The sequence below is a fragment of the Cygnus atratus genome, chromosome 3, assembly GCF_013377495.2.
Source record: "Cygnus atratus isolate AKBS03 ecotype Queensland, Australia chromosome 3, CAtr_DNAZoo_HiC_assembly, whole genome shotgun sequence".
Lineage (NCBI taxonomy): Eukaryota > Metazoa > Chordata > Aves > Anseriformes > Anatidae > Cygnus > Cygnus atratus.
Genome location: NC_066364.1, coordinates 54,086,986 through 54,112,636, shown reverse-complemented (window position 1 = coordinate 54,112,636; position 25,651 = coordinate 54,086,986). Strand labels below are relative to the sequence as shown.

Genomic DNA, 25,651 nt, shown 5'->3' with positions numbered 1-25,651 from the left:
TAAGCAGGAGGACTTACTGCTATTTGCTACTTGTTTAAAGTATGTCAATGAGCAAACAGACATAATTATAATGTCTGCACAGTCCAAATATCTTCTGCTCTAAAAGGAGCAGTACAACTGTATTTTCTTGCCTTCACAAGAGAAAACGAAGCATGGCCCAGGGCAAAGGACACTGACTGGCACTGAAAAGAGTCTCTTCCCATTTCCACTATTAATTTACCCTCAATGAACTGACAGCTCAATTAGTCACTCTTCTCCTACTGCTATCTTTTATCTTGTTTATACAGAGCCTAATGTGTGCACTGTCTCTGCATCCAGCACTACTCAATTTCAGATGAAAACCAAAAGCATAGTATTAAATACCACCACAAACAAAAAACCTGGCACACCTGCATCCTTGTCTTTGATTTGCAATGATGTGTCAGTGACATCCCGTGCACTTCTTTCTACTGAGAAAAGGTCAGATCTAGAGGCTTGCTATTCTCAGTGCTATGGTCAATATCACTTGTAAAGTGTTATTTTTAGAAGTGATTTCTGGCTGTGTGCTTGAAAACACAAGGATAAAGGTTTAAGAGTTTTACTGCCATTTTCACAGATTTAGTTGCTTTATCTTGGGCAAGTCATTTCACCATTCTGTACCTCAGCATCTGTACACAGGAGTAAGTGCTGTAGCCTCAAAATTATGAGAATTTTTGCCTCAGTCTTCATTTGTCGAACTTGTCCTTAAATCACAGGGCTTATTTCTCCCCAAGGCACAGCCTAAAGACCCTATGAGTACATGGTAGCCACAGTATTTATAAATTACAAAAACAGAGATAACTAGCGTGACCCCACGGGGTAGGGGGAAGCAAACTACTGAAGCATAGATACTGCAGGGTTTGCTGCTACTCTCCTTTGTAACTGCACCGGCAGCCAGAGCCCTGTTGTGTACAGGGCATCATGTTTCTTCCCTCCTCCTAGGGCAAGAGTCAGATTTTTCTCAGTGTGATGTCAGGTTTCCAGAAGCAGTGTTACCCAAGCTGCCAGCCTCAAGGACAAGAAGTTAAACAAGAGCATAAATGTCACTCTGCAGGGAGCCTGTATGTTTTCCAAGCTAGAATTTAAACTGAAAGGCTGTAGGAAGCAGACCCCCATCAAGGCCAAAGATTAAAATATAATCACTTCCATACGTGCTCTGTGTACATTATTGCAGTAGTAGCCTGGCATGAAGTTAGTGCTCAAATGAGATTTCTCAATTAACGAAATAGCTTTTCCTGGCAAGCTAAGCACTACTATGTTCTTTCAGAAGCGTCTTTCTTAGCATGAGCAAAATGATACATTACCAAAGTAAATTCCTCATTCATTAATTACAAACTGAAAATCCCTCAGTAATGCAGCTTTTCACAGAGGACTGTATAACAGAAACCATGCAGTGGAAGTGCACTGTTTCAGAACTGCGTAGCAGAAGCAGCTTATACACAAAACAGAGTTTTCACCAAAAGCCTTCAGAAACACCAAGGCTCATTTGGCAATCAACAACAGCGTGAAGTTCAACAAAGGAAAATGCTGTTTCCTGCACCTGGATCAGAGCAGTGCCGGACACAGGCACAGGCTGGGAGAGGAGTGCCTGGGGAGCAGCTCAGCAGAAAGGAACCGGGGGTGCTGGTGACAGCAGGCTCAGCATGAGCCAGCAGCATGCCCTGGCAGCCAAAGGGCAAACGGCACTGAGGGGTGCATTAAGCACAGAACAGCCAGCTGGTCAAAAGAGGTGATGCTCCTGCTATACTTAGTGTTGGTGCGGTCTCACCTTGCACATTGTGTGCGGTTCTGGGCTCCACAGTATAAAAAGGATGTTATGGTCCTTGAAAGCATCCAGAGGAGGGCAACAAGGCTGGTAACAGGGCGTGAAGGCATGTCCTGTGAAGAGAGGCTGAGGACACTTGGGTTGTCTGCTCTGGAGAACAGGAGGTCAAGAGGCAACCTTGTTGCTCTCTGCAAGTCCCAGAGCAGGGGGAGCGGGGAGGGAGGTGCCGGCCTCTGCTGCCTGGTCACTGATGGCAGGACATGAGGGAACAGCACAAAGCTGCACCAGGGGAGGGTCAGACTGGGCGTTAGGGAAAATTTCTGTACCACGAGGGTGGTCAAACACTGCAACAGGCTTCCTGGAGAGGTGGTTGATGCCCCATGCCTGTCAGTGTTCACAAGGGGTTTGGACAATGCCCTCAATAGCATGCTGTAACTTTTGGTTAGCCCTGAAGTGGTCAGGCAGTTGGACTGCATGATCTTTGTAGGTCCCTTCTAATTGAACTATTATCTTGTCTCCAGCAATAATCAGGAAATGATTGCTGTGGGATATGCTAATTTCTATTCGTCATTAATAAGATTTTCCCATCTTGAATGTAGGTTTCTCCTTGATCTCCCTCACCTTTACCCCTAGTCTCCAAGAACTAGCTGACATTAGTTTCAACAGTTGCTATAAAGGGCAACCTTAAAGACTAACTCCCATTAGCTGGTAAGGATTCATATCACCTTTTCATGAAGTCTCTCTTTGCCTACCCTTCATTTCCATTTTCTTACCCACTTCCTCCTAATGAAGTCTCCTCTGTGTTGGGTACCAGCCCATGCATATTCTCTGAATTCCTCTCACACATCTCTTTCTGCTCCTTTAATTCTTCCCAGCTTATTCTTTTTGGAGACTTCTCCTCTTCATGAATATTTCAGCAGCACTTTTTTTTTTCTTTTTTTTTTTTTGTCTGAGTTGGTGTGTGATGCATTAGTCAAACTATTCAATTTTTGTTAATTGTTTGCAACACCCTTCTTTTCCCATAATTTCTGATGAAATCCTTGTGTTTTTTTCCTCCTCTCCTTGCACATCACACTCATTACACAATGAGACAAGGAGTGAGTGAAGGCCAAAGAGACGGTCACATTAATTTCTTTTCATAATGTTTTTCATTTTACCAGGAAAATCCCCACCATACCAGCAACACAAGAAAACAATCTGATTTTATCCATGTATTATTTAAAATTGGAAGCAATACATCACAATATAATGCAGGATGGAAGTGTATAAGTGGGTCCTCATGGACTCTTAGGGCAAAGCTGACTAAGCTTCAGCAAATGAAATAGAAAACACTAAAGCTGTTTTGCTGCTGGCCCCTGTGGATAACAGCAGGCCCCCTGTGCAAATCTGCTGGCTTGATATAGGAGTTACTCTGTATAGCACAAGCTGCTTGTGCAGGTGTTGTAGTTTATAGATGGGGCCTCTCCTTCCTCGTTTCCTTGGCCATTTGCTCATCCTGTTCAGCATCTGTCATTGTGCCTTCTCGCTTGACACAACTGTAATGCTGCCACTTAATTCAGAAATATAGCAGCTCCAATTCAGACACCAGGCTCACCTTAAGGAAGCCTCTGAACTAAGTAGAACTGTGAGCAGGTGTTCATTTCAATCTTATTATCACCCTCAATGCTCGCATCTTCTCATTTTCTTTCTCTAGCTGAGAGGAGGTAGTGATGGAAGGCAAAAAACATTTCTACAGCATTACTTTTTTTTTTTTTACTTTTTTTTTTTTATTGCTGTTGTTGTTACTGTGATACATCTTCCAGAAGATTAAGAATTCTATTGATGGATTTGGAAGTAGCTGCTCTTGATCTGCTTTTGCAGAAAGGACATGTCTTTCAAGTACAAATAAAAATGCAGTGGTGGAAAGAGAGAAAGGAATGGTTCTGCACCTCCAAATTTTAAAGTTAATAACACATGATTATATAACCTCAAAGCTGTATTTGACCCAATTCTACTCTGAAATCCCCTCAGCCAAAATGCCCATGGTTTCTTAATTGGCATTCACATATGGCTGCAATGTCACCACACAGACTGCCAGGACAAAAGGTCAGGGATATTTCTACACAGAGTTACAGGAGTGTCAGTAACCTACCTGGGCCTGAACACCAGAGTGCCCTGTTGCGTGCATGTTGGAGGGAGCTGTGGAGTGTAGGTAAGAGTGGGCAGGAAAAAGCATAGTGATGCTTCCAGTCCTCCAAGGTGCAAACAGACCCATAAGGAAAAATCACTCTGCCAACAGCAATCAAGCCACAGAAATCTCACAATGAGCTACCCCACTAAAAGGGAAAGGATCTTCTTCACCATGAATTTCTAAGTCTGTTACATTATGCAGGTTGTCCAGATGGCTTGTCAGCAGCACTTTGCCTCATCTCCTTTGCAATTAGAAATCCTGAGAGCTGGTAAGTCTGACAGACCACAGGTATTTCAAATGAATCAGTACAATTAATTTCAGGAAGCTCAGAGCTTATTTTTGTGTTTAGAGACTTCTCAGGTGAAGTCTGTTTTTGAAGGATTTGTAATAAACAGTTACAAGATTTAATACTTAAATTTGCATCGCTGACAGAGGCAAAGCAACTTCCTCAGTTACATATTGCATAAAGAGAAAGCACCTAAATAACAGGACTTGCATCCTAAACAGGGATGTTCAGATTCACTAATTCTCTATGCCCATTCAATTGTTGTTGTTTTGTCTGTTCAAGCACCAGCTCTGCTCCACTTTTTTCCATAGCTCAGAAATTGAAGCACTCACCGAGAACACAGGTGATCCAGTGACAAGAGGATCTTGTCAGGTCCTACCTCTCTCTACTGAGTGTACTGAAGTCAAGGCAGAAGATTTTCTGGAGTAGGATGAACCCAAGGAGAGGAACGAGAATGAGCTCACAGCCTACGGATCTAAACCTGTTTTTACCAAGAGCAGCTACATCAGCTGGTCCTGTTCCTGATCCAATGAAAAAAGGACATAAACATGCAAGGTTGTGAATCCCAGCTACTGCACTCCACATCTGGGTATCTAAGACCTTGAAAGGCCAAGTTTTAAGCCAGGCTCATCTTTAGTGTTTCTTGTTGGATAGTTTAGGTGATATCGATACATCCATACAGCTCCACATATTTGGGGGGCTTTGGTATCTTATTTTTAGCTGTCCAACTTTGTAGGAATTGAGTGTGAATCCCAGCTATAGATTCTACTAGATGACAATAGGAATAGGGGAGAAGAATGACAGCATTCAACAGTAGACTCTCTGTGATCTTCGATCCTTTTGGAAAACATAAAAGCCAAAGAATGACTTTTTTTTTATTTTATTAAAAATAATAATAAAAATGCTTTTGGAGGAGATTTGGATGTGAATGTTATGATGTTGTCAATTTTAGGTTTCTCTACCAGCCTGATTTTGTCATAGTGCATTAATAAAAAGGAAGAAAAATAGTAACATGATTCAGAATACAAAAAAAAAAAAAAAGAAAAAAAAAAAGCTTGGCCTCAGGCAAGTAGCTTCATTTTCCATCTTAAAAACATGGCTAATACTGCCTTTCTGCTCCATTTTCTCCATTTAGATTGAGTTTTGCAGGAAAGGAACTATTTCTCACCCTTAGTACAGACCATACCTAGATCAATGAAGTCTTTTGCTAGTTTGGGATTTCATTATTTGTATTTTAAGATGAAGAATGATATTGTGTTAATAAAAACCTCAGGACAAAAGAAAGTTATTTCAAAACATATGTAGCAATTTTGCTTGCACAGTGTTGGAAAAAAAGCCTACTTTTAGTGGAATTGCTTAACCTCAGTGACAGAAAGACTATGTACACCTCAAAAGGGTAGTGCATCAAATTATTTTTATTATGCCTTCATCTAAAAGTGAACTGGGCTTTAAAGAGCTGATGAGATTTTAAAGGAACTGCACTACAAACTTTTGAACTATAAGGAAAACTTTTAATATATTTTCCCTGCAAACTAGACTGAGATGTCTTCCTCCTACCCATAAGGATGTCACATATAATCCACATTCAACTCTTAAAACTGAAACACTGGAATTAAAAAGATATCAAAATTATAGAATCGCAAAGGTTGGAAACGACCTTCCAGATCACCTGGTCCAACTGTCCCCCTACCACCAATGTCACCCACTAAGCACCACGCCCAATTTTTCCTTAAACACCCCCAGGGACAGTGACGCCACCACCTCCCTGGGCAACCCATTCCAATGCCTGACTGCTCTTTCTGAGAAGAAATGTCTCCTAATTTCCAACCTAAACCTCCCCTGGTGCAACTTGAGGCCATTCCCTCTAGTCCCATTGCTGGTTATCTTCAAGAAAAGGCCAAGCCCAGCTCCCAACAACTTTCTTACAGGTAGTTGTAGAGAGCAATAAGGTCTCCCCTGAGCCTCCTCTTCTCCAGACTAAACCACCCCAGTTCCCTCAGCCGCTCCTCATAGGACTTGTGTTCCAGGCCCCTCACCAGCTTCATAGCTCTTCTCTGGACACGCTCCAGGGCCTCGATGTCCTTATACTGAGGGGCCCAAAACTACTCACAGTACTCATGGTGCGGCCTCGCCAGAGCACAGTACAGGTGAATGATCACCTCCCTGGTCCTGCTGGCTACACTATTCCTGTTACAAGCCTGGATGCTATTGGCCTTCTTGGCCACCTGGGCACACTGCTGGCTCATGTTAAGGTGAGTGTCAACCAACACCCCTAAATCCTTTTCCTCTGCACAGTTTTCCATCCACTCTGCCCCAAACCTGTAGTGTTGTGTGGGGTTGTTGTGGCCAAAGTGCAGGACTCAGCACTTAGCCATGTTGAACATCATCCCATTGGCCTCTGCCCATCAACCCGTCCTGTCCAAGTCCCTCTGCAGGGCCTTCCTACCCTCTGGCAGAGTGACATTTCCCCCCAACTTGGTGTCATCTGCAAATATCAAGTTTTCTTTAGTTAAATAATCCATTTATCAGCAATTCCAACTCAGAACCTTTTCTGTATACAGGGGATATGCCAAGCCTATACAGCATAAGTGATCTCCCTTCTCTGGTATTTCTGCTTATTTTGCTCAGAAGTCCCTCCATTTCTATGCAGCTTTGGATATGCATCACAGTGTTCCGAGGATAAATTACCTTCCTCTGTCACACAGAGCTCCCACTTGCTTCCTCAGTAGCTAAGCAATAGAAAAGAGAAGATTTGGGACTCACAAGAACTTCTGCTTTTGTGGAGTTTGAAGGTGGTTCTCAGATGGCCTCTATTTAAACTACAAAAAAAAAAAATTTATTGTCAAGTCTCTCCCCTCCAACACTGCTTCAAACTACTTCAGGCTCTCACCATAGTGCTGTGCAACAGGGTAAGTATTTTCTTCATCTTTCTCTCATTATTTTAGCAATTATAGCTTACCTTCAAGTTCAAGGCACTATGCTTTCAAGTAAATGGTTAGCTTGAGGGTTTGCTGTGTTATGTCAGGAAACAGGCTTATGCAGAAGACCCTAGAAAGGACCGTCATCCTTAGATTACAGCAGTTTATTTTATATTAGGTCCTAATTGCAATACCCTTGTATTTGTGTACTTTCCAACAGTGCACTAAGCAAGGTGACTAACATCAGTCATGTGTGATCCACTGGTCCCTTACAGAACCTCTACTAACAAATGCAAGTTCAATTAACTGTGTATGCAGCCCTGTTGACAGTGAAAGACAATGCTCTTTCTGGAATCCCACCAGCAGAGAACGGAAGAGGGAGCCTCATTCATTTCTCAGAAGACAAGGATGTGCTGAAAAAAAAAAAAAAAAGTATTATAATGTTTAAATAGAAGTTTTTTTATGCTTTCCAGAGAGTAAGATTGGTCTTAGTAACAGTTTCAGATTATGTTAGTGTTGAAGTTCCAAGCCCTTAATCATCCTTGTGGTCACTTGTATGTCCATATCTCTGTTCTACAGGGGAGACCAGCACTGGATCCCACACTCTCTCTGTCTCATTACAGGGAAAGGATCATCTCACTGGACCTGCTGGTGATGCTTTTCCTAATGCAGCCCAGGAGAATTTTGTCCATCTTTACTTCTGACTCATGGTGAACACCAGAACTCCCAGGTTCTTTTCTGCCAAATTGCTTTCCAGTCTACCTGAAATATTATAGATCTCCACAGCACTATTCATCTTCCTTGCATGTCCTCCTCTTGTCCTCTCTTTTGTGGAATGGCTATTTTTGTTTTCTCTTTTTTGAAATATCCAGTCTGAAATAACAAGCTGACTGGCTTCCTCCCACCAGTATTTGTGTAGTCACATGTCATTCCTAGTCAGTTCCTAATCAATGCTATAATGTGTAACACAATTCATTGTTTAGGTATCCATCATCTCAAAGTATTAAACATTTGATTATTGTTTTGATATATTTTTGAGAAGACTGATGACTCATTGTCAAATCCCCATCTTATGAACAAGGCAGTTCAAACATCACTGTGCACAGTAGGTTTGTATTATGTGATATATAGTGTTCATTTCATAGAATCACAGAATGGTTCTGGTTGGAAGGGATCTTGAAGACCTTAGTTCCACAAGACGTCTAGTTCCAATACCCCTGCCGTGGGCAGGGACACCTCCCACTAGACCACGTTGACCCAACCCCCACCCAGCATGGCCTTGAACACTTCTAGGGAAGGGGCATCCACATCGTTTCAGGGCGAACTAGTCTAGTGCCTCATGCCTATTTTGTCTTCTTTCCCTTCATCCAACCATGAAAACTCCAGTACCTATTTTTGTACAGGTGCTTTCCCACAAGTGATTATGGAAACTCCATCTCCAAAAGGATGGTACAGAACAGAAAGAGAAACTCTAAAAATATGAAAAATAATTCCATTCTCAGCTGAAAAAAAAAATAAATCTGTCTTGTGTATTCTTTCAGCTGGTCTGGAAGCAATCAACTATTCCCTCTTACAAGTACCTTTGGGATAAATTCCATCACCATCAATCCTGCGTTGACCTGACATCTTTTGCCTCAAGTTTTGGTTTTGTGATACTACCCCACAACTTGAGAGGGAGGGGAGCGGAGGGGATCACCACACTTTTTATTAAATTTAAAAGCTATGAAAGCATTTTGCTTCTGTAGAAATTTGATGTGTAGAGGGTTGAGTGCTGCACTAACATCAGCCTGGAATTTGATTAATAATACAATAAACGCAGCTTTCTTCACCACACAGCAGTGTATCGCATAAATAAAACATGGCTGCATTATCATATTCATTATAGCCTGAAAAAATACTGTATTGAGACACTAGTACCAGAGATGAAAAACAAGACATCAGAAATTCCATTCTAGAGCAGGTGGCAGAACTATTTCCTGCCACTGAGCTAGGTTCCTTACATTCATATTGAGGGGATACACTTTTCTGGCTTTGACACTGAAAAGAAAATTATGCCAAAGGAAACATATTCTTTTAAATAGATGAAGAGTTTGGGGGCATGTAGACTCTTTGTCCACTGCACAAATGCAGTGCAGATAGGGGATGCTGAGACAATAATTTCATAAACTTATCTCTTCCATCTTTATCTAAATTAACTCATCCATTATTTCTTTTAAAATTTTGAATAGTTTGACAAAAAATTAATACACAAACCCTTTACTTCAAAAGAAAACCTAATTTCCATTTAAGCCCTATACATACTCATTTCTTTTTCTCAACACCTGCAGTTTGTCTCTGCACTCAGTGGAGCTATACAGTTCTATCACGAAAGAATAAATCTCCTTTCCCTCAGCTTATTACCATTAATAAGTTCCCTACATTTTATGTGGGACAGTTGATATAGAAGACTCTGGCGAGTTTGTACTTCAGGAAGAAGAGGGTAGGGAATTAATGTACCTTTCAATTAATTTAAATGGATTCCTACACTTGTGTGGATACAAAACAAAAACAACCCTTCAAAAAAAAAAAAAAACACACTGCCACCCAACAACAACAAAACAAAACCAAAAACAACCAATGCAAACAAAAGTGCTCTGCAAATAGTGTTTAAGCAAGGAAATCACAATTTACTATGAAATGCAAAAGGTATATCCTAACTATGAGTTTATTGAGGAGCAACACTTGAAATCAGCCCTTCAGAATTGAAATCATAAGCCTAAAGAACATGAGGCAACTTTTCACACAGTTAGTCTATAAGTCTGCCTTCCAACAAGAAATGAGTGCCTTCCAGATGATAGTCAGGTGCTTCTATATTTGTGATAAAGATGTTTAATTTATGTTGCCTGTACCATGTATGAAGGTTGAAGATCAGACAGATGGAAAAACCTTTCAGGGTGCCCTTGACATGGTAATTGCTTTTGTGAAACCATCTGTGTACAGTTACCAGATCCATGAAAATGAAAAAGAAATGACTCGCTTTCAATAATTGTGTAAGTCTATGGAATGAGCACTGGGCACTGCGACAAGTTACTTTGGCTGAAAAAGGTGGGGAAGATACCACAGCAGCAATATCAGCCCTAGCTGATCCTTCCATCCTCGCTTGAAATTTAAGATACATCCTACTCTACCCTTATGCTTCAAAGCTTGTGGAAAACCAGCTAACCCAAAGCTAGAAACTGCATTTTGCCAAATCATTTTCTTGTTCTCCTAACATAATCTGCACGTGACTCCCTGGGGCATCTGAAACTGCAAACTATAGTCTAGAGATCTGTTGAGTAATAGGGGCACAGTGGAAAAGAGTAATAAAGTTGAATTTTTGGAAGAAAAAACAAACAAACCATGAATTAAAAAGAAGGCTAAGAAGTGAGCTGTAGGAAAGTATAAGACTGATAGATGAGGAATTAGTAGGAGATTAGTGGCAAAGGTGGTATAAAGGCTTCTTTATTGACATCTGAAGTAAAAAGGGCAAGTGAGAAGAATGGCAAATTACAGCTAATTAGTTTAGATTACTGGACTTCTTCAGGCACACATGGGTAATTTTTAAATTCACTTCAGTATCAGATTGCTATGTTGGTAGGGAGGGGATAGAGTTTGCATGGTCTTGCCCAGTTCACGCTCTAAACAGAATTACAGCTTAGACTAAATAAAGTAAACCTGCCTTCAGAGATTACATTTTGTATCATTGAAATATTCTAAATGGCCCAAAATATTTTAAATTTCTTAATTTAAAGAAGAAACTTTAAAATACTGGAGCATTTTTTTTTTTAAATAAAACATTTTGAAGTTTGAGATATTTCAGAATCATTAATGAAATTAACACACTTATATGCTTTAAATTTCTAAGAAAAATCCTTCTGGTCAGCAACTACCCTCAAACTGTAAATGATTTTCATCCTCAGGTTTTATTAATAAAAAGACTATTATACAGCTTTACATCTATGAGCATATGAAAAATGTTCATATCTCAGACATTTGGGTCCTCAGAAAAGCAAATCTCCATGGGGAATCACCAATTAGAGGGATGTACCCACAAGAGTTGCTAATAAGCCCATTAACATTTCATATTTTAATGAGTGATCTGTAGAGAAGGATAAAACCACTAACAAAATCTGTGAAGCACAGAGTGGTGGAACAGTAAATAATTATAATGAAGGGTCAGTCACAATACACCATCCAAATCTCCTGGGGAGTGTTACATGACTCTGCGGGTCAGGTGGGAGCCCCAGCCCATACACTCTGCCTCTCATTAGGCTTCCATAATTCCTGTTTGGCACACACTAGTGCAACTAAAGTTACACAGCAGGCTTTCAACCAGAACCAGTAGTAGGTTGCAAATGGCTGGATGTGTACACAGTTCCAGTTCGTTAAAAGGTGTTTTTAACACTAACAAACCGCAAGCAATCCTTTAATAAACCACAGTCCTACAGTCAAAGGACTGCTGTGGAGCACAGGGAGTCCCACAAACCTCTGGACCAGCACAACAGAAGTCCCAGCCCAGTGCCATGGCCACAGGAATGAGGAATTTGGGGGTGCATAAACAGAAACGCCAGATCACACAGGAGTAGGGAGGAAGCTTAACCTCAGTCTGCAGCACTGGTAAAGTGAAATCTGAAATGTCCCAGGAAGTTTTCTTCTTGAATGTTAAAGGAAAAGAAACCTGAAGATGGTAAACAATATAGCCACATGCAGGGATGTAAGTAGTGAAGAAGAGAAAGAGATTTTTTTTTTGCTAAACTAAAGTTGTCAGGTCCACAGTGAGAAAGTTTAAAGGCTTGTGATACATATATCATGTTTGGATGATACAATAGCTCCTTCTGATCTTGAATTACATTTTACAAAAAGGTGAAACACGGAAGGTTAGTATAAAGCAGGACGGAAGAACTTAGAGACTTACTGCATCCCTTAGAAAGAGTTTCTGTGAAACACTCCTCATTGGCAAGAATGAGATAACTTACAGCAGCTTTACCAAACCCAGTCTTCTCTCAGAGCATGTTTCTGGCCTCAGAGGAATAGCATGGGCTCACAAGGGTGCCAGTGAAAGCACCTGGGTTTATCGCTGTCGCTCCTACCACAGCAGCACCAAAGGATCCTCCATAAGGACTCATGCACAGCTTCCCTAACCATGGTGCATGCAAAGGGTGCTGTACTGTAATATACGAAGTGCATGACACCAAGCACATACAGTAATTCTTTTTCCTGTTTTTCTCGTCTCCTAGATTATAAATAAATGCACAATTCTTGACATTGAGGGAGACTTTCTATAGATAATTCGCTGATGTATTGAGAACCAAAAGAATACTACTGCATTTACAAGAATTGATGCAGTCCCCTTGCCTGCTGTTTCATCCATTGAACAGTTTTCCTAAGTTAAATGCAAATATGACATGCAGAAATTTACAAAAGAAATTACTGCTAAAGTTAGCGTAAGTCTCTGAAAATAGTATGTATTAAAATTTCAACATACTGAGATTACATATTCTTTCAGGAACGCACAGTAGAAATACATCTATATGAGTGCTATAAATGACATTAATGTTTCTTCTGTCTCATGGAGTTTATAAATGAGGGAGAATACAGTACAGAAAAGACTCGCTGAGCAAAAATTATTTGAATTTCACTGAGTAGAAAGGAACCAGGAATTGTATGAGTTAAGCACAATATAATTCTATAGGCTGAAAAAATTACTCCTAATATGTATTTACAGGTTAAATACCTTTTTAAGAGTTACTGTGATGAAGACTTAAGTAAGTATCAACAGTGGTATCTGTTTGTTTCAGCCTGACCCACAAAAAAAACAAACAAATAAACAACCTTAGTGAGATTTCAAAGCCTAGTGCAGCCTTGACACCCTGCTCTTTTCATAATACTGGAACCTCAGTTCCTAAACAGTGAGCTCCCACCTGAAGCCCAGAAGACTCTATTGCTCATGAAAATTGTAAAAGTCAAAAGACTTCTGATAATGTTTTGCCAGTGGCTAATTAAACAATTTAAACTCACAAATAACTCAGATGTTTTGGGGCTTGATATTATTTGTTGCTGCTTCCCCACACTTCTGTATTTTGAAGAGGCATAAGATAACTGATTTATTTTACTTTTAATTCTACAGTATTATAGCCACATTTTTTCTCATTCTTAGGAAAAATATACTCAAACTAATTTTGCCCTTGGTAATTCAATTCTGCTTCTTAAGGAATCAAAGAGAATTGTGCCACTCAGTGAGATCTTGGTTCTTTCTGGTAGAAAACAAAAACAAAACAACAACAAAAAACACAACAACAACAACAAACACTATTTTTTCATATATAATTCAATGATGCCAAGTCACTTCTTTACTGAAAACAGTTAGCGTTACAGTAACCCAGATTCTCTGTTGCATAATAAAATAACCTTTGTTACAAGGCTTTTGCAAACTTCTCACCAGCTTTCCATCCTGTGATCTTAGAATTGATTCAGTGCCCAAGGTCACAGACAAAGAACAGCTAACATGGACTGGGGTCACCCCAGGTTGGGGTTTTACAAGGATATAATACAAACAGGAGTTTGAGCCGTCAGGACTGTATAGCCATATCTAATTAAGCACCATTCCTAAAGCTGAAAAGAATTATTTCCCTACTATTAAATAAATATGAGAAGGAATTCATTACAGAGAAGAGAGATGCAAGAAGAGATTGTACCTTCTGGTTTCCAATGCCAGCTATTGCTAAAAACATCAGAGAGGAGAAGAAATGAAATATTGCGTTAGCTTTGGCACAGCAGTGCTAGACAGACATGCAGAAAAGCAGAACATCTGGGAAATTTGAGGAAAAGCAGAGGCAGGTCTCCAATGAAACTAACTGTTACCTTCTGAGCATGCCCTTCTTCATTTTTAACTGAACACAAGAAAAAAACACAAGACTTGTTAGCTGAAATTGACACTTGCCTTCAAGCCTTAGAAGGTGTACAACAACATTGCATTTGTAGAGGTGCTTATGTGTATTCTTAAGCATATCAGACTTCTTCCCCCTCCCCGGGAATCCAAACCCATTGAGAAGCTGTGCTTACTATTAATTTACTGTCACATATGCAGCTCTCGCTGGCCGCATCTTGTCCTTTACAGTTGGTTCTGGTAAATACTTGCATCGCTGCAAGACTTTTCTTCTTTAAGAGATATGAGAAGGGAATAGTACTTTGATGTTCTCAAAATTCCCAAATGCTCTTACATCTGAAAATGTACAAGAACATATTGTGGGTGTATGAATTATGATCTTTGGGAGACATCGTGATTATCTCACCTAAAAACATTGATTTGAAGACTTCTGTTCAACAGCAATGCAGAAATAATTCTTTAGGAAGCAGCACAGAAAGACTTTTTTTCAGAAACTACCAACAGCAGACAGAAATTAGGAGTAGAAGAGGCCAGGATAAGTGCCAGTCAGTAGACATTTATCTACTTAGCCTTCGCTCCCACAGTTGTAAAAGAGACTGAACACACGTGGATATGGTAACAAAGCTAAAAGAGCACTTAAAAATAAATTAATAACTGACAACGGTCATGGTTCATCTTATGTCAAGAGAGTAGGACTTCCCACTAATTGGCGCCCACTCACAGGAGGAATGTAACAGACAAGAACAGAGGATTTATATGGTACTGCCTATCAGTTTGACTATTCATACAAGTTTGCAGGAAACAGAAGCAAACAAACAAAAAACACCTCAGGCCCAACCTTTAAATTTTTTCTCCATGGAAACATACTCTTTCACAGACATTACTGCACTCCTCTTCCTTGTTCTGCAACTAGATTTTCAGTTCAGGCTCTGCAGTTACAGATGTGTAAGTATTGCATGCTAAGGGCATCCACAGGGGCAGGGTTGTCCCAAAATTTAGGATTTAGATCAATACCATGGTTTCTGAAGGACCCCACAATGAATCCAATCTGAATCAAGCATTTGGTTGCAAACACCGTCTTGAGGAGAAACATAAAAATCCAAAAAAATACCCAGAGCTAAAAAGCTCAACAGGCGGAAAAGCTATTACCAGTAAAATAAGCTACAAATTGAAGTAATTGTTATTCATATAAAAGAAAATATTTGCATGAGTCACGTGATAGAAGATTATTTGTAAACTGACAAATATACCTATGCTTACAAATGCTGCAATCCACCCTGAAGGCAAATGCCAGAAGTTCTCTCCTTAAAAGCCAATTTCAGATTTGTTGCAAGCTTTGTTTTCTAAAAGAAAGTTCACAGATGTACTTTGTTAATAACTTCATTAAAGCACACCTGAGCAGAATAATTAACAGACTCTCTGGTCTCCCTCAGCTAGATTAGTAATCATCAGTGATAAAAGATCAGCTCACATCAAAGGGATAACAGACTTTTCCCTCAAGAGAATACCATTAACGCCCAGCAACTGATGATGAGGTACACATTGTGCAGAATTATGTCCTTGAAATGTGTAAATGCACATCTGCTGTGGAAAATTTTTTGCTATTGTTAAATAATACTAAATATTCAGTAAAATGTTAACAAGATATTGTTGTACTTTGCCTATTTTCTTCAAATAGACAAGAGAAAAATTTCAAGCAAAAAATAACTTGTGTCCACTACAAACTAGTTCCATCATCCCAGTTGCCTCCATAGCTTGATTTCTATCCACACAGAAAAACAGAATATAAATAAATAAATAAATGACCTAGTTAGTCATAATTTACATGCCTACAGAAAAGATAAAATAGAAAACTTAAAAAAAAAAAATTGAAGTGAATTTAACAACTGTCTATAGTCTACAAGCTGGTTCTCGACAAACTTTAGTAGAAAAGAAAATGATATAGTACTGCAAAATAGTATGATAATAAAGTAATCTGGCACTAAACAAGTCACATTATATTTGGAGTTTAAATGTTTTCCTCTGAAGAAGCCTGAGTCTACCTCATTATGGGAAATATATTTTACCCTTTGCTGTGGTTTAACTCAGCAGGCAGCTCAGCACCACACAGCTCACTGACCCCCTCAGTGAGATGGGGGAAGAGAATCAAAAAAAAAATGCAAAATTTGTGGGCTGAGATAAAGGCAATTTACTAGGATAGAAGAGGAAGGAAAAATAATAATAATGATAAAAGAAATTACAAAGCAACTGCTCACCAGCTGCTGACTGATGCCCAGCCAGTCCCTGAGCAGCAGTACCCCACAGCCAACTCCTCAGCTATGACTGCTGATCATAGCACCACCTGGTGTGGGACAGCCCTTTCGGTAGCCTGGGCCAGCTGTCCTGGCCATGTTCCCTCCCAGCTCCCGGGGCACCCCCAGCCTCTTCGCTGGCCGGGCAGCACCAGGAGCAGGAAAGGCCTTGGCTCTGTGCGAGCACTGCTCTGCACCAACTGAAACATCCCTCTGGTATCAGCATTGTTCTCATCATCAATCCAAAACACAGCACCATACCAACTACTAGGAAGAACATTAACTCTATCCCAGCTGAAGCCAGCTTGAACATCCCTACTGTTAGGAATCCCTTGGAAGGAGAAGCCAGTGGTTGGTTGTTGGAGAACTACTACAAACAGATGACCTTAAAGCAATAAGAGATTTATCTTCTCCAAATAATAAGAAAAATCTAAACTTTGGGAAGGTAACCTTGAGAACACAGAGTAATTCAGTCATGTTTGCACAACAGCAGCTGCACTCTGTTTTTGCATTGGCATTCAAAGACCTATTTGCATTTATTTCAAATGAATCAGGTAAATGACATCCTTGCACGCATCACTGTTTATTTTTCAAACCTGTTCATGTAACTTTAGCTTTTTATCATTACCCTTTTCTGAGCAGGGCAGAAGTATTAATGAACAGTGATGTCCACACAACACATACACTCCTTGCTATTGCAGCTGTGGCAAAAGCTGTATGGGGAGCTCATCCCATATATTTGCACAAAGCCCCAGAAGACCTTGGGCAGGGGAAACAACCTCATCAACCTCTGCGCTGCCCCTACTGCTGCCACCCCCAGCCCCTGGAAAACCTCTGCCAGGCTCCTCTGCCTCCTCTTAAGGGACCAAACTGGAGGATGGGTAGTGCCTGGCCCCACAGGCAGGTTGTGCTGCTGAGAGCCCGGTACCATCCTGCCAACTACTTCTTCAGTGAGGACCAAATTCTGCTCAGTACTGAGGTTTTTAGAGAAGAAGAAAGATGCTGAGCCTTCTGAAATGACTGTGGAATTACAGAGCTAATAGATCTAGGTTGAGGATATATTTTAAATTGGTGAATAAAAATGAGAGAATGGAGTAATTTGAGAAGGAAGATAATTTCCCTTTTCAACTTTATTCAAGGAACTGCAGCATGAATCAGTGATGGTGCTAAAGAACCAAGAAAGCCAGCGTTTTATCCTGTTATTGCTATAGCAATACAAAGGACATGCCACTGTCACAAGATATGATGGCACCACTAAAATAGCACAGTAAGTGCTGTTATAAAAACCTCAAGCAAATGCAAAGCCACATTACTCCCTCAGAGAATGACTCCTTCATGTAGATTCCCATGCTTCAGGAGAGTTTTAAATGTTTCAGACAAATCTACTTTCAACTCATTCTCTGTAAGTATTCCTGACATGCTCTTGTATTAGCAGTGATGGGCTCACATTTGAAAACTTCCAGCCCACCTTCTTTACTTACTGAATGTTGTTCTGAAATCACAATGATCCTAAATACTTTATTTCATATCTGCTTCTATTGGAACAGACTAATGTTGCAGGAGGGATGACCCAACAGCAGAACTGGGCAGAAAGAGAAGGCGGACAAAAAAATGGGAACTGCCTTTATTTGCACAGCAGTTGAATAAAAGCAGAGCAATGAAAGAAGTGGCAGCTAGTGTATTGTGTACTCAGATGGTTTTCCCCCTTCCTTGCCAGTCCACCACCACTTTACAATGCAGTCAAGAAGAAACATGAGCCAAGAAATCATGACTCTATTAATAAGGCTGGGTACTTTGGTACGGTTCCACCTTCCAAGTCAGAAGGAACATGTTTTTTTTCCACTGAGGATATGGGGCCATCACCTCATGTTCTAAAAGCAAGTCATCTCTTGTTAAACCCAAACATTAAGCAGAATAAACCCATATTGCAGATGGACCAAATGTGTGGTTGTCCGGTTTAAGTATGCCTAGCTTTCAACCCCCCCCCCAAAAAAAATATTAAAAAAAATCCACCTTATGCAGAAGTCTAACAATTAGATATTGTATGCACACTGTCTTTAATAGGGCACTTGTTCTTGTTTCTGCCTATCTATTAATTAAACTTTTTGTATCTCTCCTTCTGAAGCATCTGAGAATGTCAAATAAGCCATTATTAATTATCACACACTTCTAGTCATCTTTTGAGTTTAGCATTTTACCATCCTACTGAAGGATTCAGCACTGCTGTTTAGCATACTTCTTAAACCAGCTTTGCTATGATGTCTGTCCTTTTGGACTTCACCTGTACCTGCTAAAGGAGATTATCAGATTAATTAAAGCTACAATATGCTTTAACTCTGAAAACAAGAAACCCTCCAGTAAATGTGTGTTCATCTGAAAATAAACATACATGAAAGTGGACATTTTTAGGACATTCCTCCCCTCTTTTAAATTAAGGGGATAAAAGGCTATTAAAATATCATGTCTGACCCCGTTTTTTGGCAAACCAATAAAGAGAGCCAATACACTGTATATACAGCAACTTCTTCCTTTTCCTGTGTTTTCATCTCAACTATTCTCTTCTGATCCCCACTGTAGCATGCTAAAGCAACACAAATTTCTATTTTTAGATAGCAAGTAATAGGGAAAAAAATCATTATTCTTGGAGGGCACAAATTTATGGGGTGGAGAAAGGGAAGCAAGTTGTCACTAGGCATCATTATTTTGATAAATATGTCCATTAATTTAGAATTGAATGGATTCTTAAATGATCAAAGAAATAGCAAAAGTCTAAGTCATCATCCTCTTTTAAATTATTTTACAATTTAAAATGAAATTTTTTAAGACAAACCCAGGGTGTTTCTAAGACAAGAATCTAGACTTTTTAATATACAGGTCCTTAAAAAAATCTTAGCTTTAATCATGAAAATATTTATAACTGTGAATATACAACTGGATAATGTGATCACCAAATATACAATGATATGTACAGTAAATTATGTAGAAATAATCTGAATTACTAATGAGGTGCATGGATACAAAATCTTAAGCTTTACAAAAAATACATACTTGTGCAAAGCAACAGATCTTTAACATCATACATCAAATCAAACAACAATGTGACTGGATATAAAAATTAGCAATACACTAAAAATGGAGCAATTCAGGAGGGAATGTAGCAGCATACATCTTAGCTTCAAAATTAAATTATTCAATCCCTTGCAATTATTGCTATTCCCCATGTCCCTGCTACATACTCACATAGCAATTTTTTTTCCCCTCCAATCTTTATGTTTCCCACTGTAACTCTAAGATGTTAAAAAAAAAAAAGTCAGTGCAAATTTCTGTTTCTTTCTCATTGCTGAATGATCATAGAGTACCCAGACATAATTTTTATTGTACTTTGAATTAAACAATCTCAGCAGTGATGTGTGTCTAAAATTAAACTCTTGTCCAGTGTATGTAGAGATGATAGGACAGGTTGATGATAATGAAAAAAATTATAATCTTGCCACACTTCCTGAAAGGCTAGGGTGAGGAGAGAAGGATGAGGTTCTTTTTTCTACTATTACTGTGGGTAATATTGATGAAGGGAAAATAAATGTAAGCATGTATGTATATATGTATATACATATACACAAAAAAAAAATCCACCTGACATTTTGTTCAAGACTGCACTTGAAAAGCAGATGTACTGTTTCCACTGCATGCCTAGTTACATACTTCAACCAATAGCAAATATCATTAAGTACAGAAAGGGTAAAACATGATAGTCTGATTAAGGGTGAAATTTACTTGGCCACACCATGGAACCCAGGCAGCAAAAGTCACTCTTCAGAGTGCTATGCAGTTGAAAATTCAAGGAGACAATAGTCAAGAGATAAATGCTCCTGGCATCCATTATAATATTTTGTAGCAGCTCTGTTTAATTAAAATATAAATTATCTCACTTGGAATACCTAAAGTAGTTAGTAAGGCTCTCAACAAAATAAAAAAAAAAAACATAAAATAGAAACCAATTACAAGAAGCTGGGAAGCAGACATTACTCTAAATAGAGGATTAAAATTGTTTGATTTAGATGTGCACAAATTAAGTTCTGTGAGGAAAGAAGGCAAATGAGAAAGTTGACTCTTGAAAAACAAGCTCGCTCTCTTTTGCTTGTTCATTCCCCACCAACTACCTGAGAAGCAAAAATCACAGATCCTTTTTGGATCTGGCAGTAATTTTTGTTTTGTTGTTGCATGGAAATAGCATTGCTCCCTTCAGAAAAACAGAATTTAACGGGAGACTGGTGTCCAAGTAACAGAGGGTGAAGTTGGAGGAACGTCAGGCTTCTTTCTGTGAAGGGATTCTGAAGTTTTAAAACAACATACAAGTATTCACAGTTACACCAAAAGCTCCCTCTATATGCACACAGGAGGCTGGAAAGCCATTTATCATGAATTTCCAGCAACAATGTTTTCCCAAGTACTTCTGAACTGATGATCTCCAACAGCCAGCTAGACTTTTGTTTCCACCACATCCTTCAATAATGTTGTTCCCAACACCTAGTCTTCTCAGGACCATCTCTATATTTAAATCCTTAGTGTCTTGCACATGTGAGGCTAGAAACTTTAATAACAGCCATGACAAGAGTGATGCTCAATAATATCATATATAAAAAGGAAATATTCCACTTTTTCAAATTTTTCAATATACCAGACAGCTTAAAATCAATAGGTTTCATTGCTTTCCATGTCATCTAATTCGCTAAGCCTAAGAGCAATGGAATACAATTACTTGCTGACACAAGAACCAGAATTTTCCTTAAAGTTTAACAGTAGAACATTTTGGAATTCACTAAAAGGATTACCACTACCCTGTGCTCCCTGCCCCCCCAATCCCAACACTGTATTTCTGCCTTCTTCATACCTCCCAGATCATCAAAATACAGACAGTGCACTTACTTTCATAGGCTCTGAAGATCAGTGGAAGTCTCAGGAGAAAACATTTTCTTGTGAGAATTTTGAGTCAGATTTCTTGATCAAAGAGATTGGGATATGAAAGTTCAAATGAACCCCAATCCTTTTAAGAAAGGCACATGTGCGCATGCACGCTCCTTTCTCACCAGCATATTGAAAACTCAGTGTTGTCCACCGGTTCAAATCTGGATTGTCACCTCTAACAACATTCCTTGTCAGAAAGTCTGAAGAATACAAGCCATAATGCCATCTGCAGGATTTAATCCAATCCAACAAGCCTAATATATATATATATATATATATGTATATAAACTAATATAAGAAGAATCCAAACTTAGGTTCTCACAAAGAGCCAGCGTAATAGCTCTTGTACACACTATTTATAACAGAATGGCTCATTTGACCTTATAGCAATAGTAGAATAAAAAAACATGTATCCCCAATAAATAAATCTATTCCACTGTTCAAGCATGATGTTGCCCTATGTGGTACGTGACTATAAAACTGCATGCCAAAGCAATATGTACATGAATCAGGAAAAATGTAAAATACCTTAAGGAGGAGTATTATTCAATCAGTTATGCATACATAGTTCTTGTTATGATGAGGTAACCTGAATGCTATTCTCTGAAGTGCATCCTTTGAATTACACAATTCTGTTTAACACAAAAGGTGACCTTTTCAGCATTCTTTTTGGTGTTTCCCTGGATATTCAGACCCTTTCCCCAAAGGTTAGTCTGGTTATAATCAGGAAGGAAAAAAGATGACAAGCTATTCAACAAAAGCTAAAACATCCAGATCTATTGAGTATCTTTATTTTTAATTTCAGCCCTATGCTCCTTTCCAAGAAATGGAAACTGCTCTGATTTTTAGAAAAATCTCTGCCTACGTGGATTCAAATGTCAGAACAATATGCACTTAATTACGCACATTTGAGCACAAGAAATGTGGTACTCTACTGGCAGCAGTCTGCCAAAAGCTTCAGAAGAAATTATACAAGTTCTTCTGTAAATAGCAGAGCTAAAAATTTATACTTCCAACAGAGTTGTCTCAGGGTATGAGGCCTACTTATTCTGTAAGACACAAGTTTTCAGTTCCTATGGAGCAACTGGGGAATTCTCTGATGTCTAAGGGCTAAGCACATATTTCTTTGCAATAATAGGTTAAAAGTTGAGGGGAGAAGGAATGATTGTATCAAGTCTTCTTCACTTTGGAAATAAGGGCTAAACAACATATTTAGATACCATGTTTGCAGTCAGATAAAACTAAAATGCTACATTTAATATTGAAATGCCCATTAATGCAAGAACTGAAATTTCAGTCTCTCAAAAGAGAGACAAAAAAAAAAGGAAATCACAACAACTATAACAAAAATATCAACAATCCTGTCTGGTGTTTATCCACACCAAAAACTGGGTTTGATTTTTGGTTTCTTAGCAAAGCTGACTCTTACAGTTATTTTGATTTTCTGCCTGGTCCAGTTTCTTTCCTCAGGATTTATATTTTTTCATCCCATTGACAGTTATCTTTCAGCTTTATATATGTATTTTAAATTACACATTTATTTTTACTAAACCCTTCAGATCACCACACCTTACAAAGCATGATCAAGCCATGTTTTAGTCTGAAGGAAAACCAATAAAGTACTAAAAACCATTAAATTCCAGGAATTTTATATATTTCCCATCTATCTTTCCTCCCTTTCCAAAGGGATTGCATAGTATTCTCACAAGTGTTTGTTGGCAACCAGAATATATCTATCAGTCTAACACTGGAGAAAAATTCATATCTACCTTTCCCAGCAATTCCCAGCCTACAGCCATGAGTCTTTTCCAAAGGATTGAACTGAATTTCTTGGTTAAGAAACAAAACAAAAAAAAAAAAACAGAAAAACACAACCCCGTGAGGCCATATCATCAGAACATTTTCCAAAGGCTATCTTTGTTTTCCTTCAGTTTTTTTTTTTTTATTTTCATACTTTTGTTTCCAGCTGAGACCAGTATACAATACTGTAAAGTTGTCAAAAACATTACTTCATCTGCCATAAGTTAGCCCCATAGACAAATCAATTTTTTCTCAGACTTCAGTTGCCACCTCTCCTGCGGAGCGCTCCTCAATCATCTAATAACAGGTAGCCATAATTAACCATAATTTCCTTGACCATTTATTTCTCACAGTACAACAGACAAAGTACTCAAAATTACATTTTTTAGCACAAAAGTTACAGAACATTTAGTCGGCCTAAACTGTTTACCTTTCCTGATTCCTTTTGCAGTTTCCTTTGTAAAGTAGTTTCTGGGTATAGTATGTATGACACAAAACTAAGTTCACTTTCAGCTCAAAACATGAATCAATAAAAATTGTTTCTTCCTTCCCAGAAATACAAGAAGTGTTGCTCATTCATAACTAGCTGCAAGAAACTAGCAAGGTTGTTTTTAATTTCAAAGTCAAATACCATTCAAAAAATCAAATCACACTTCAGAAATAAAAACATCTAGATATGAGAAAGAAACTGTAATTGTGGTTAGGAATTTTACAGTATTTCTTGGGTTTCCCACTCACATAATATGCATACATAATACCAGTTGCCATTACCAAATTACCTACAGAGATCAGTATGTAATATAAAAAGCATCCATACCTTCCCACCAATTAGAAGTGGAAACTTTAGTCTTTAATTACTTGACTCAAACACAAGAAAAGAAAATAGATACCAGACTTTATTTTCCAGCTACGTATTAAATAGTATTAAATTCAACTGAGTATGCTTATATTCAGTTCACAAGAGGACATTCAGGCCTCCACACTTTCATACATTTTTTCCCCCCATCCCAACCCCCAGACTAAAAATAAGCAAAAAAACGTGGCTTCACTGGCTATCTGAGAGACTAAACAATGAATTTCATAATGGGGCTGCTCATTTAAAAACCCTGGAACAGAGCTGTACCATGAAGTAATCTCATAAAAGAAGACAAGCAACTGCTTTTAACACATACTCCAATAATGTACTTTGCTGCAGTCCACATCTGTACTCCCTCTCCCCAACACCATCTCTCTAGGGAGAGCTCTCAGCTGCTTGCTCATGTTTTACCTCCTTTCCCGGAGCCCCCATCCCAAAGATCATGTGAGAACTACAGCTGCTACGCTAGTGCCCTGAAGGCAATGAATATTTATTAGGCACACCCAACAAGTCCCACCCAGTGGGTGCTGTTAGTATTTTAGATACCCTGTGTAAGGCAGTCAAAGAGATGGCCGTTAAATGCATTTCCCTATCTAAGATTAAATGCCTTTTCAGCTTGACACTGAGGCAACTAGTAGGAAGAACACAGATAAAGAGTAATGCAAGGTGCAGAGTCCTACCTGCTTTACCTATAATGACATTAGAAGAGTAGATTCTGCCGTGGTTATAATGATTTACTCTTAAGTTCAATTCTTTATTTAGCAAGTCACAAGCATTAATTAAACTCATTGTGATAAAGTAGTCTTCTGCAAGGTGAATTTAAGTAGCCAGTAGGCCATTGGACAGTCACCATTTTGTGGATGCAGAAACAAGTCAATCTATTTAGCTGCAAATGGAAAGGCATTATTAAATATAACCTGAAATAGTACACTGGTCAGAAAGGCAAGCTGAGATTACTATGACTTTTTGATGAGCTATGTTGTACACTGGCATCATCAAATCTTGGAAAACTAAATAGATGGTAATTCTACAGTCACCATTTTTAACTTTCTGGTGAAAAGCACAACTGGAGGCAGATTGGACAGTTAAGATATTTATGATAAAGAAAATATTAAATGGGATTAAGATGCAATTGAAATGTTAGATTAAAATAATAATAATAATAATAAAAATCCACCCAAGACTGTTAAACATGATGTTGCCTTCATTTCAAGTCTTCTACTGCGAGGAAGTACTAAAGAAGTCTCTCTCGATATTCACAGCTAATAGCTACTGTTCAGCAGTATACCAAGTTCAGTGCCCTTCTGGTGCTACTTAGCATGCCTGTTCTCCTGGCCTGATTCTTAATAACAAGCCAATGAGAAAATGAATCTGTTTTCTCCATACTGGTGATTAACAAACCTTACATCATTGCAGCAAAAAACCCACTCAAGAGAAATAGAGTTGAGAAACTTGCTTATCATCCCAAGAATGCTCAATATCTCAAAGACCAGAAGCAACAACACAAAGTTAGACAGGAGCTAAATCAGAAAACAAAAGCACATGCACACTAGAACCATTTATTTCATCTGTTTGAAATCCTGAGGATACTAGAAGACAGCAAGAAGTAACAAATGACAGACAATTAATTCTCTCTCTAACTTCAGGAAAGGGCTGTCACTTACATTCAGCAATTAAA

The 25,651-nt window shown here is 38.8% G+C and overlaps 1 long non-coding RNA gene across 3 annotated transcripts in view; it reads right to left on the bottom strand.

The window, feature by feature from the left end:
* LOC118243881 (uncharacterized) overlaps positions 1–25,651 on the bottom strand; it is a 115,851-nt gene that overhangs the window by 73,548 nt on the left and 16,652 nt on the right. The window contains exon 3 of one of the 3 annotated variants that reach the window (XR_004777371.2): positions 7,106–7,570. The exons of the other annotated variants lie outside the window; for them this stretch is intronic. This is a non-coding gene — a long non-coding RNA (uncharacterized LOC118243881). Of the gene's footprint in view, positions 1–7,105; positions 7,571–25,651 lie in introns of those variants that run through there. 3 annotated transcript variants of the gene reach the window in all.